Source organism: Bidens hawaiensis, unplaced genomic scaffold (assembly GCF_021521415.1).
Source record: "Bidens hawaiensis isolate Kalapana, Puna unplaced genomic scaffold, B.hawaiensis_p1.1 tig00002825_1, whole genome shotgun sequence".
In the NCBI taxonomy this organism is placed as follows: Eukaryota; Viridiplantae; Streptophyta; class Magnoliopsida; order Asterales; family Asteraceae; genus Bidens; species Bidens hawaiensis.
In genome coordinates, this window is record NW_027491152.1 from 2,364,891 (window position 1) to 2,373,808 (window position 8,918).

An 8,918-nucleotide genomic window follows, 5' to 3' on the forward strand; every position below is an offset into this window, starting at 1 on the left:
AAGAGGCTCTTCTTCTGTAACTTTGGCCTTCCCCTTTTCTATCCTCTTCTTTAAGTTTTCTTCACTTTCAGGAGGAAAGTCATCAATTTCCTTTTCAAGGGCTTCCAGTTCTGAATCATGCTCTACCCTATTGGAACTTTCTTCTTGGTCAGTTTCTGGTTCAGTGTATATAAGTTCCTCAGTAGCAGCATTTTCATCAATGAATTCTTCAGTTTGTGGATCAGTGACATCAGTCAGTACATCAATAGCTAAGGAATTAGTATCTTTCTCAGTTCTCCTCTCCTCACTGCTCTCCTCTCCATCACCATACACATTCATAATCATATTCAATGCATTCACATTCTCACCTTCTACACCTGAGACAGTTGGCATAGATTCATTATCCCCCTGTTTTGGGGCAGCTGAGGTCTTCTCAACCTCCTGCTCCAGGGATTGAATTTTCATTTTAGCTTCTACCAGCCTCTGCAACATCACATTCTCCTGTGTTATTTCCTCATTCCTTCTTCTCAACTCAGCATTTTCTTTCATTAGGGTCAGAAGGTTAGTTTCAGTGTGTGGTGATGTAGGTGGTGTTGTGAAGAATTGTTCATTGTGAGTTTGGAAAGTGGATGGTTGTGGTGATTGTATATGAGGTGGGCTAGAAATAATTGGTTCAGTTTGAATTGGGCTATTTGTTGGTGGTGTTTGTGGTGTTGGTGATGTGTGGGTTGATGTTTCAGGTTGGCTAAAGGTTAAGGTTTGAGGTGGTGTGTGAGTAATTTGATGTGGTGGAGTTTGTGGTGATGATTGTGGTGGTGTAGGAATATGTTGTTCAATTTGCTCAAGTTGCTCCCCCTGATCAGGTACAACAACTTCCATAGCTATCCCAACTCCTCCTTCATCTCCATCATTTTCATCATCAGAACTTCCATCATCATCTCCTCCTTCCTCCTCTGAGCTTAACTCAGGCACAAGCATTACATCCAAGTCATGGTCTAGAAGCCATGGCAGAATCTCAAATGGTACATCAGTATTGAATTGGTTGGCCACCCCCGGATTCTTAATTCTTTTGTAAGTGTCAGGGTTTTGGAGTAGGTGGGTGATACCAATGGTTGGTAGATCTTGCAATTCTCTGTTGAATATTATCTATAAGAACCTTGGATACTGCAAAAATCTATCCTTCTCAGCCTTGTTCAATTTTGATACCAGACCATTAAAGATCATTTTTGAAAAATTAAAGGGCAGATCATACATAATCCCTACAGTGGCATTTGCTAGATCATGACTCATCAAAGTCCATGATCCATTTCTAGGAGCAAACCCATGTATCACATGATGAATGAGGAATATGTACATCATTGGAAACATCCCCTTTTGAAACTGTCCATCATGCACAGTTCCCTGATAACCCATTGTTTCTTCAAATATTCTCATCAGGTGTGCAGTTTTGAAGTCTATATGGTTATGATCATCATCATTTAACCTCAAACATCTTCTAATCATCCCTTCTGTCACATGTATTTCCTGACCAGCAACAGATGCTTCAATTCTTTTCCCATTGATGTCTTCTACAAGTTCTGCTGTTCTCCAGAAATCAAGTGAGTGATTTTGTAGATGACAGGATTTTCAGTAAGAGCAAAGTTGACATTTGATCGAGCCATCCATCTGATCATTGGTGCCATAGGCTCATTGTCAGGTGTGACTTGCAGAAGTGCACACATATTATGTTTCTTTTCAAAGAAATACTTTGGCTGTTCTTCTTCTGCCATATCTGAATCACATAATCAAACATATTCAAAGTGAAATTAGTCATAAAGTTCAATACTTTAGATAATTTCAAATTATAAAAATGAAGAAGAAAGAAAAGAGAGAGAAAATCATCAAGAACCTGTTATTCGACAAATTTATAACCTACACACATAAACAGAGTATTAGTAATCAGATACATAATCAAAGCCCATTATAGTCTAATCGTGATCAGAAAACACATTATTAATGCTTACCGAGTCGGAATTAGAGGGCTGATAAATTTCAAGGTTAGGAATAATAGAATGTGATAAGTCGGTTTGGGTTTCTTTGAGAGTAAGGATTTTTTAGTGGAAGGAGAGATAGGGAAATAATGTTGAAAAATTTGCCTAACTCCCTCTTATATACTTTTTGAAAGTGGGTTTTAAATGTTTTTTGTCATTTTGTGAATTATTAGCTGTCAACCAGTAACATTAACCACTTGATATATTAAAAACATTTAATTTCATTTAAGTTCATAAGACCTTACTCGAAAGATTAATATATCCAAAGTTTACTCGGTATACTTCCACTTACAAACCTTACCCGGTCAAACTTTGCTTGGAAAATTTTCATTTTGAATATACAAAGTTTGCCCAAATTCTTCTATTTATAAATCTTGCTCGATCAAGCAAATTAATTTAAAGGTTAAGACATAATGAAGAAAGCTTACCCGAAATACTAGATTTCTTGAGAAATTAATCACAAGACAAATAATCAAGTATAAACATCAAATGAACATCCTTACTAGGAATCAATTAAGATCCCCATATAGATTTCTAAATTTCAAATTAAAACTTATCTAGCATAAACCCAAATAAGAATCATAATCAATTTTATCATACTAACTAACAAATTCAATCAAGCATACTTGAAAATCATAGTATGCCCGAGCAACCATTCATGAGAATAGTGTGCCCGAACACCTTCTAATGCAAAGTATACCCGAATAACCTTCATATAGTACAAAGTGTGCCCGGAAAGGATTTCCAGCAGACAGTGTACTCGGAAAGTTAAGTTTTGAAATTTACCAAGTATATTTAGGGAACAAAAGTGTGCCCGAAATATAAAGTGTGCCCGGAAAACAAAGTTTGCCCGAAAACACTTGTAATTTCAAAGAAATCATAAACACACATATCACAGAGCATGCTTGGAATGAAATTAAAACACATAGACATTTAAGTGTGCTATAGTCTAAAATTTCATAGAGCTTGCCCGAAAATCCTATGTTAGCACTAAGCTTGCTAGGATAAACACATTCAATCATCAGGTATGCCCTTACCCGAGGGATTTCAACATGCCAAACCAATACCCGAAAAATGACAAACTTAAATAGTATTATCTAAGCACGCCCGGAAAGATTAACAAACCTTTCCTAACAACATATTCACACAAATCACAAAGCTTACTTGATGTACTTGACTAAGTTCATAAAGTTTGCTTGGAATCACAATCAGCATATAACATGCATAGCTTGCCCGAAACAAGAATTTCTTGTTAAAAGCTAGCTATAACAACACATAATCATCTCAAGACTTCAAGCTTGCTCGGGAAATGAGTACAACAGTGTACTCTACCCGGAAAGTGTAAACACTTCAAAGCATGCCCGAAAATCATAAAGTTAGTCAAAAATGACTAAGCTTACTCGGAAAGGTTGAAAATTATCAAACCTTACCCGAAACAACATATTCACACATAATCAACTGTTTTGTACTCGGAAAGGTTGTAGTTCATTAAACCTTACCTGAAAATACATAATCAAACAGTTTGTGCTCGGGAAGGTTATAAGGTATCAAACCTTACCCGAACTAACATATTCAACCTATTTTAGGCAAAATGCAACACTTTTTGACTTAAACCACTTTGTCAAAATATATTTTTTCTTTTCAGATCATAGTTTAAGAGCAAATGGTGCATTTAGAGATCAAATTTCAGTTATATTTCTCTTCAAAACAGTTTCTTCTATTTACTGAAAAGACCTCAAGAATGGGATCATATTGACTAAGTAGCTATCTCAATACTTCATTCTCAGTATTATTATGACAACATAGATAGGTTAACAGCAGGTATAAACTTAGCATGAATTTCATCTCTTTGGTGATATGATTTAGGTTCATTTAAAGCTTAATGCATTAATGGTCAACACTGTGCTATGATGCCTCATATCTCTTCTCAAAGCTTATTTGGCTTTCCCCAAATCACCCCAATTTGACTCCAACCTCCTGTATTTGGTCAAAAATAGTTTTTGTATGACAGAACTTATTGTATTTTTGTATTTTTGGATTCAAACATATATAGAGATTGAACGTTGGACTTACAGTTAGCAACATGCCTTTCATTCAAGATGAGACAGATTTTGCCAACATATTTGTAGTTCTTGTTGTAACCCTCTTGTTTGATAAAATATTTAAAACACATATAAACTTCTGGTTGATTTATTCATTCTTCCTCTTGTTTTTTGATATTTTCTCAAAATTTTCTTAAAGCATGTTCCTTGTCACATTTAAAGATGTTTCATTTTTGGTTGACCAAATAACAACAGGCTTGTGTATGACTGGGTAATCACTTTTCTGCCTATCATTCGGAGAGATTTATCTTGAGACATGCAAAGACAACTATGTATCTCCACATAAAGATTAGCATATTCATTATGTTTATATCACCTTAGATTTTACATCATCATGGGAAAGCAACCATACATGTTAATGACTATACTAAGGTCTTTTTAGCCTATTAATTCCATATGATCAGCTAAGTAGTCAATGTACTATCATTTCCCAATAAACACAGTTTAATATTCAATCACCCCAATATCTCTTCATTGTCAGGTTAATAGCTATCCTATTTGACCAAAAGTGGTCAACAGGACCAAACATACATGTGAATATATGTCCTTTCAAAGTTAGAGCTATTGACATAGTTTTAAGTGAAGGAATAAGAAACAAGTTATAATTGCCCCAAATGCATTCAGTTTTTAGGTCAATGGCTATCCTTTGAATCTGAGAGATTTAAGGACCAAACATACACAAGTGCATGTCCTTCCAACTGGGCAAATGACATAGTTTTCAGCAAGAACAACTATTTGAGACTTTTCTTAAAAAAATCCTTCTTTTAATCTTCTTATAAGCTTGAACTGAATAATCTTATCATATCTCTACACCATTAATCAACTTGCTCATGTTTTGATCAAAATAAAGTATTTATGCAAAATTCATTATAAAATTCATTAAATCACTTAATTTTGACATAAAACACATTTTGACATAAACAGTTGAATCACATAATCAAATCTAATCATTCTTAACATCATCTAGAAAACAGACTGTACTAACATTCAATGTCTATCCTATCTTAACAACATCAGAAGATCAGATAAAGCACATATTCAAGTAACCATAAACATGTGATTACTCATGACATCAGATAAGCATTCAATTTCACCCAAACATATCAAACTACTTATCATAACATCAGATCAGTTAACTTGATAGTCAAGAATTATCATCAATTTCAAACAAATTGCACATATATTTACTTAAGCACCTATCAGTTAACTTCAAACATATTCAATCAACATTCAGTCGAAACATATTCAAAAATATTCAATCAACATTCAGTTGAAACATATTCAAAACATATTCAATCAACATCCAATATGTGTAATCTCTAATAAAATAATCAGTTATCACAGAGAGACACACAACCAGGCACACATCCTTAATCAGATTTCATCAGAGTTGATCATTCCCAGGGCTTTCAGAAGAAAGTTGAACCTGGTTCTATCAAGTGGTTTGGTGAATAAGTCAGACAAATTGTCACTTGTATCAACCCTTTGCATTTCAATCAAAACTTTTTCACTGCAGTCTCTGATGAAATGATGTCTGATTTCAATGTGCTTAGTTTTGGAATGTTGAACTGGATTTTTAACAGTAAAATATGCAGCATTATTGTCAATAAGAATAGGGGTGTTCAAGAAATTCAAACCATAGTCCAGCATCTGATTTTGAATCCATAGAACTTGTGCACAACAGGCGGATGCAGCAACATATTCAGCTTCTGCAGTAGAAATTGAGACTGTAGTTTGCTTTTTACATTGCCATGACACTAGCCTTTCACCCAAAAATTGACATCCTCCTGAGGTTGACTTTCTGCTCATGTTGCAGCCATCATAATCACTGTCTGTATATGCAATCAGATCAAAAGCTTGGTTCTTTGGATACCAAATCCCTAAGTCTGGTCTTCCATTCAAATATCTGAATATTCTTTTAACAGCATTCATGTGGGAGACTTTTGGACTTGATTGGAAGCTTGCACACACACATACAGCAAACATGATATCTGGTCTTGTTGCAGTCAGATACATCAGAGATCCAATTTTGGCTCTATATTCATGTTCATCTATAGGCTCCCTCTTTTCATCTGCAATCATCTTTTCTTTGGTGTCCATTGGAGTTGAAGCAGTCTTGTACTCTTGACAGTTGAACTTGTTCAAGATGTCCTGCACATATTTACTTTGATGAATGAAAATCTCCTCAGCCTTCTGTTGAACTTGCAATCCAAGAAAGAAGTTCATTTCTCCTATAGAACTCATGCTGTATTTGGACTTCATTACCCCTTCAAACTCCATACACATTTGTTTATTTGTAGAACCAAAGATGATGTCATCCACATACACTTGTAACAGAAGCAAGTCTGATCCCTTTCTTTTGTAGAAGAGTGTCTTGTCAATGGCTCCTCTTTTGAAACTATTTTCAAGAAGATGATTTGACAGCTCATCATACCATGCTCTAGGAGCCTGATGCCATCCATAAAGGGCTTTGTTTAACTTATACACCTTGTTTGGATACATTGGATCCTCAAAACCTGGAGGTTGAGCAACATACACCTCCTCATCAATCTTTCCATTTAGAAATGCAGACTTAACATCAAGCTGGAACACTTTAATGTTCTTTGAGGCAGCATATGCAAGAAAAATCCTGATAGCTTCAAGTCTTGCAACTGGTGCAAAGACTTCCTCAAAGTCTATTCCTTCTTCTTGAAGACATCCCAGTGCTACAAGTCTAGCTTTATTCTTAATCACCAAACCCCTTTCATCCCTTTTGTTTCTAAAAACCCATTTGGTTCCAATTGCATATCTGTCAAATGGCTTATCAACAAAATCCCACACATGCAGGTCTCTAAATTGTGCCAATTCCTCTTGCATTGCTTCCACCCAACTATTATCTTTTAATGTTTGTGCTATGTTCTTTGGTTCTATTTGGGACAGAAAACAAGAGTAAAGACAAATGTTTGCAATTTCGAAATGACTTCTTGTAACTCTTTCATGCAAATCACCAATGATATTTTCAGAAGGATGATTCTTTTCCACATAAGGAGTTTGTACAATCATATCTGTAGACAAATTTGTGTCAAGATTTGTTTCATTGAACTCTGGTTCTTCAATGATTAAATCAGCTTCTGCATCATGAAATTCTGGTGCTTCATCATAATGTTGTCCTGAAGTAGATGCACCATTTTTTTCTAAGTTCAATCTTTGAAATAGATCTTGAAATCTGGCTGTAGATGCAGCTTCTTCTTCACTTGCTTGGTTGCTTGTGTCACCCTCATTTTGAACTTGATCATTTTGTGCATCTTGATTGTCTTGATTATTCTCAGTATGATCATGTTCAACATTGTGATTGTTTTCTTGATTAGGTTCACCAATATCACATGAGGAGTTCTTCACAAAAGTATATTCCTTTTTCTTTTGAGCAACCTTCTTCCATAATTCTTCCAAGTCCAATGACTTCTTCTTTTTCTCTTCAATTTCACTAGTCTTGTAGAAAGATTCATCAAAGTCTTCAGGATAAATCTTGAAAGACCTTATCAACTTCTCATGATCAAACAGCCATGCTGCACCATTAACTGTATTGAATTGATTCTCATTAAAGATGATGTCAGATGATTCTATAACACTCAAGTGATCTTTCACATAAACTCTGTAGACTTTTGAGTGTGTAGAATATCCAACAAAGAACAATCCAGGGACTTTGTTTGAAACTTGTACAGATAGTCTCTTGTGTTCAGTAGAAAACATTTGCATCCAAAGGGCTTGAAAAACTTAATGTAAGGTTTCTGTTGTGAAATATTTCATATGAAGTTTTGTTATGCCTTTTGTTGACAAGTACCCTGTTCTGAACATAGCAGGCTGTATTTATAGCTTCAGCCCAAAAAGTGACAGGCAAATTAGCATCTGCTAACATGGTTCTTGCAGCTTCAATCAAAGTTCTATTTCTTCTTTCTGCAACACCATTTTGTTCAGGAGTTCTAGGAGCTGAGAATTGTTGTTGTATTCCTTTTGCTTCACAGATTCTTGCATAACTCCATTCTTGAACTCAGTGTCATTGTCACTTCTCATTATCTTAACTGTTTTATTCAACTTGTTCTCAATCATTGTTACACAACCTTTAATCAACTCTGCAGTCTCATCCTTGGTACTTAGAAAATAAACCCAAGTGTATCTTGAATAGTCATCAATGATCACCAGACAATATCTTTTTTTCCCAATACTTGGTACACTCACAGGACCAAAGAGATCCATGTGAAGTAATTCAAGTACTTGATCAATTGAGTTGATGAGTTTTGACTTATGAGTAGATTTGTGTTGTTTTCCCTTTTGACATGAATCACAATGATCTTCCAACTTGAATTCTTTTGTAGGTAAGCCTATGACATGCTCACCTTTGACAAGTCTATTCATGTTCTTCAAGTTCACATTACATAGTTTCCTATGCCACAATTTTGACTCATTTTCAGTGGCTTTGGAAACAAAACATGCACCTCCTATTGAAATAGCTTCTTTCATATTCAATTCATACAAGTTACCATTTCTTGGTGCCATCATCATAATCATTTCAGGTGAAATTACAAACTCAGGTTTTAATATGAAACAGTGTGAATCATCAAAACTGACTTTGTAACCCTTATCACACATTTGAGATATACTCAGCAGATTGTACTGAAGACCTTCAACATGAAATACATTATCAAATAAGACTTTCCCATTTGTTAAGATTCCTTTTCCAACAATCTTTCCACCATTCTCATCACTCCCGAAAGCTACTGGACCTTCATACTTTTCTTCATAATTGACAAGAGATCTCTTGTCATAAGTC